This window comes from Chiloscyllium plagiosum, chromosome 4 (genome assembly GCF_004010195.1).
Source record: "Chiloscyllium plagiosum isolate BGI_BamShark_2017 chromosome 4, ASM401019v2, whole genome shotgun sequence".
Lineage (NCBI taxonomy): Eukaryota > Metazoa > Chordata > Chondrichthyes > Orectolobiformes > Hemiscylliidae > Chiloscyllium > Chiloscyllium plagiosum.
The window spans coordinates 109,312,150-109,317,712 of NC_057713.1; the positions used below are offsets into that span (position 1 = coordinate 109,312,150).

Sequence of the window (5,563 nt, forward strand, 5' to 3'; positions counted from 1 at the left end):
TGGAAACAGGCCCTTCGGCCCAACAAGTCCACACCGACCCGCCAAGCGCAACCCACCCATACCCCTACATTTACCCCTATACCTAACACTACGGGCAATTTAGCATGGCCAATTCACCTGACCTGCACATCTTTGTGACTGTGGGAGGAAACCGGAGCACCCGGAGGAAACTCACGCAGACACGGGGAGAACGTGCAAACTCCACACAGTCAGTCGCCTGAGTCGGGAATTGAACCCGGGTCTCTGGCGCTGCGAGGCAGCAGTGCTAACCACTGTGCCACCGTGCCGCCCACCGTGCCGCCCACATGTTCAGCAATAAACTGTTCACTGACACTCATTTTGGGTTCAGCCAGGGCCAGTGACCTCATTATAGCCTTGGTTCAAACATGGATAAAAGAGCTGAATTGTGCCACCGTGCCGCCCACCGTGCCGCCCACATGTTCAGCAATAAACTGTTCACTGACACTCATTTTGGGTTCAGCCAGGGCCAGTGACCTCATTATAGCCTTGGTTCAAACATGGATAAAAGAGCTGAATTTCAGAGGTAAAGTGACAGTGACAGCCCATGTGGGCCACATTCGATAGTGTGTGGCATCCAAGGAGCCGTAATAAAACTGAAATCAATGTGTATCAGGCAACCTCTCAGCTGGCTAGAGTAATACCTGGCACAAAGGAAGATGGTTGTGGTTGTTGTAGGTCAGTCATCTCAGCTCCAGGAATGTCTGCAGGAGTTCCTCAGGGTAATGTCTAGGTGCAACCATCTTCAGCTGCTTCATCAATGAAACTGAACTAGACTTGCCACATAAATACAGTGATTACTGGAGCAGGTCAGAGGTTAGGCATACTGTACAACATAAGTGACCTTCTGACTCCCCAAAGTCTGTCCATCAGGCACAAGTCAAAAGTGTGATAGAATACTCCCCACTTATCTGGATGGTTGCAGCTCCAACAACACTCAAGCTTAACACCATTCAGAACAAAGCAGTCCACTTGATTAGTCCTACATCTACAAGGATCCACTCCATCCACTACCAAAGCTCAGTTGCAGCAGTGTGTGCTATCGACAAATTGCACTTCAGAAGTTCACCAAAAATCCTTAGACAGCACCTTCCAAACCCACAATCACTTCCATCTAAAAGGACAAGGATGGCAGAAATGTGTAAACACCACGATCTACAAGTTTCCCTCCAAGCCACTCACCATCCTCACCATTCACTATCACAGTGTCAAAATCCTGGAATTCCCTAAGGGCACTCAAGGGACTCAATCTACTGTAGGTGAACTTCAGCAATTCAAGGAAGCAGCTCTCCATTACGTATTCAAGGGCAACTAGGCATGGACAATAAATGCTGGCCAGTAATGCCTACATGCCATGAGTGAATAAAAATAAAAGGTTGCACTGGACACCATCTTGGTGAAGATGTTAGCGTGCATACACAATGTACATGTATAAGAGATATGTAAAGGAAGCAGATCATGTAGTTGAACAGCATTTCATAGTGATTTGATGCCAAAGCTATCACTTGAACTCAGAGCTCCACCTAAGACCTTCTCTTAATCACACATGGACAAACACATTTTGCAATAAGGAGGAGTCCTCCTACGTGTGATGCTCTTACAGAAATCAGCATCAATTTAGACTGAAGAAGCATTTAGTGATTTCTCGAGTTCTTTAACGTTTCAAAGGTCTACGGGGAGAGGATGTGACATTTAAGCTGCGAGAGAAGGGTTGAAGTATGGGTAAAACGTTGTAGCAAGAAAACTTTTAACAGGAAGCCAAATCGGACCAGGATATTTAGGGGGCAATTGTCTAACTGAAGCTCAGCAAAAAGCAGTGCAGCAGATATCGGTATTTTGGTATTGGCATCCTTATTAAAGCCTGTCAGCTGTAGTTGATGCAATGCAACTTCAGAAGAGGCTGAGGAGTGTATAGTCAATGGCTCACAGTTTGACCGAAGGATCTCCTGGGCCAATTACATCTGTCTCTGCACCTTCTTGGCCAAGAGCTCTATGTATCATTGGAAAATCTTAGAACCAAGGTGTAAATCTTGTGTTCCTCCCAAGTCAGAATCAATTCTAAAAATGATTTCCAGCACTGGATCCTGCCACAGTTCATGCCTACTTTATGAATTGGCTAACTTTACATAGTATAACTTATAACTGTTGGGAAATTCTCACAATTTTGTATCTCTTGCTGAGGCTTGCAGCCACACAACAGTACCATTAGCTCTGGCTGCACAGTGCAATCATGTTAATTAGCAGGCAGCGCAAGGTTAGTAGTTTGCCTGTATCAGAAGTATCTGGCACTATTTAGTCCTGTATATCAATATCCTAGCCAATTTTTGCAGCTACTGAACTTAACCTCACACATTTATTTATTTATTGAATGGTTAATAGCAGATTTTAACTTAGTCCTATGCTCAGCGATTGCTCCATGTGGCAAATATGGTGCTCGAACTGGCTCACTGACAAGAGTTGTATCATACAATCCTGGAGATAAAATGTATAAGTTCAAAGAAGTAAAAGGAGAGCAAGGCATTAAACAGCAGGAGCTTTGTTACGGAGGTATTCACTCTACAGGCAAAAAGGTTAGATTAAATTGTTTCTTGTACAAAATGGCTGATGGTGTCATCATTATGTCATGTCAGTAGACTCATAAATTGTCAATCTACCATACTTACAGAAATATACAAATTCCTCCTCCTTTTGCATCAGAGGTTCCTACAATGAAACATTCTCAATATTTACAATCTCATGTTTGACAGTCTGTAGATAAGACATACTGGAGGACAGTGATGCTTGTGTGGCTGTCTGTGCACCTCAGGCATCTGTTTATTTTTTCATTGGCTTTAATTTTGCGTATTTCAGGTGTACTAGGAACAGCCTTTGTTGTCTTTTCCTGAAACAACTGAACGTTTGGACGTTCACACAACAGTACTATGGTACTGAAAACAACAAATGCTGGAGATTACAGCAGGTCAGACAGCATCCATGAGGAGAGAGCATCTCCCTCAGTTGTTTTAGTTACTGTTTTGTCCTTGGGTGTACCAGGTGTCTATTTGGCCAGTTGTTTGTAGATCTTCAACTAATGTTGTCTCTGTCACATTTGTTCTGGTTGCCAAGAGTTGATCGGGATGCCTTCTCCACACTACATCATCTCTTCATTTGTACGGTGTAGGAAACTGGTCCAGTCTTTGCTACAATGACAGTTGATACCCACTTCCCACTAGAGATGTAATTCTTTCCCAACATTTCTTGATGTTTTTGGAAAATATGATGTTCTCTCATTGGAAAATCTTTTTTCTGTTGTTTACTGTCAACAATGTATTTTGATACAGATTCTTTCAGCAAATAAAATGTCACAGCTAAATGACACTTCACCGTGAGCAACGCCAGAGAACTTTGTCAAGTGAGTTGCATTCCGCTATGTTAACAAAAATTGGTTTAGTCTTTTGGATAGTGATCCTTGTTATCAAATTACTGTAAAGTAATGTTTCATTGTCTGAACAAATCTTTCTGCCAAACCATTTGTGGCTGAATGATAAGGATCTGATCAGATATGATGAATTCCATTCTACTTTCAATTGTCTGTAAACTCCTGTGAAATAAACTGGGGACCATCATCATAACAGGGTGTTCTGGATAACCAAATCTGGCAACAATCTCCCCCAATCTTTCAATAGTTTTCTCTAAACATGTTAACTTCATGATGCTAACAGGTCAGGTCATTTAGTATGTGCGTCAACTACTATTCGGTCTCCAAAGGTCTAGTGTATTCAATATGGATTCTCTGCCATGGTCTTTCTGCCCATTCCTATGGGTGCAATGGCGCTTACTGAGGTTGCAAACTCTTGCCCAAGCTACACTTATTCCTGCCTTCTCCTCTATTTCAGAGGCACAACATTAATTAAGGGGGTTGTTCCTGATTCTGTCATGAAGTACCATATCCATCATTTTTAATAGTAGTGGATCATTTCTAATGTACCTCACAACTTGTTTTGCTGTTACAGGAGTGTTCTCAACTGGTTCAAAGTTGAGTATTTCAACATGAGGGCTATTTGTTGTTGATTTATTTGGCAAAGATAATCCAGACAGCCCATTAGCATTCTCATATAAGTTTGATTGCCAATATTTAATTGTATAAGTGTGAGCTGATAGCAAGCCTGCCTCTGCAAATAGATAACTACAGGAATAAGGTATCTGTGAAAGAGACCCAAATATTATGGTTAATGATCTGTAGTCAGCTAAAAGCATAAATTCCTAAACGCACAGGTATTGGTGGAATTGTCTAATGCCAAAATGATTCCTCAAGCTTCTTTCTTTATCTGTGCATAGTTTATTTCTGCTTTGTTTAATGATCTTGACATAAAAGCACCCGATGTGGCCTCCTATACATTGGGGAGACGGCCGCCTACTTGCGGAACGTTTCAGAGAACACCTCTGGGACACCCGCACCAACCAACCCAACCACCCTCACCTTAACCTCCTTCCACCTATCGCATTCCCAACGCCCCTCCCCCAAGTCCCTTCTCCCTACCTTTTATCTTCGCCTGCTTGGCACACCCTCCTCATTCCTGCCGAAGGGCTTATGCCCGAAACGTCAATTCTCCTTCTCCTTGGATGCTGTCTGACCTGCTGCGCTTTTCCAGCAACACATTTTTAAGCACAAAAGCTTTTAACTTGTCTTCACTATTTGGTAACGTGAGAAATGAAAAGGGGTCAGGACTTCTGACCTCTGCCTTGTGTAAAACATCTTTTATATTGAGCTGTCCATTTCCAATTCTTGGTTTGGCGTAAGGTAGGCAATAGCTTGAGAATGATTGCAAGATTAAGGACAAACCTACTATAGTAACCTAGTGAGCTCAAAAATGACAGCAGTTGATTTACATTTTTAAGTTCTGGTGAAGTTATGGCTTTTTTTTGTAAATATATTTATTAGCAAATTTTTTTTAACTTTACAAACATATAAAATTATTGAAAAATACAATCAATAACAAATATCAGTAGAATAAAGAGAAAAAAACACAAATTACAATACAACCACTGTCTACAGAATGATTGCAAGATTAAGGACAAACCTACTATAGTAACCTAGTGAGCTCAAAAATGACAGCAGTTGATTTACATTTTTAAGTTCTGGTGAAGTTATGGCTTTTTTTTTGTAAATATATTTATCAGCAAATTTTTTTTAACTTTACAAACATAAAATTATTGAAAAATACAATCAATAACAAATATCAGTAGAATAAAGAGAAAAAAACACAAATTACAATACAACCATTGTCTACTAACCTACCCTATAACACAAAACAAACCCTAACATGTGCAAAGCAAGTAATAATTAATAGATGAAAGTAATAAGTAAATAATTAATAGATGAAAAAAAAAGAAAAGCAAAAGGAAACACAAAAAAAGAACAAAATGCAAAACAGCTATGCTCGGCACAAAGCTCCCAAACAAAAGAACAGACACTTTGTTCATATATGTATATATATATATATTTATAAAGTTAAAAATCACACAACACCAGGTTATAGTCCAACAGGTTTAATTGGAAGCACAC

At 40.5% G+C, this 5,563-nt stretch overlaps 1 protein-coding gene across 6 annotated transcripts in view; it reads right to left on the bottom strand.

Moving 5' to 3' along the window:
- The window catches only part of sugct (succinyl-CoA:glutarate-CoA transferase), a 438,232-nt gene that overhangs the window by 280,576 nt on the left and 152,093 nt on the right, over positions 1 to 5,563 (bottom strand). The gene's annotated exons all lie outside the window — the stretch shown is intronic.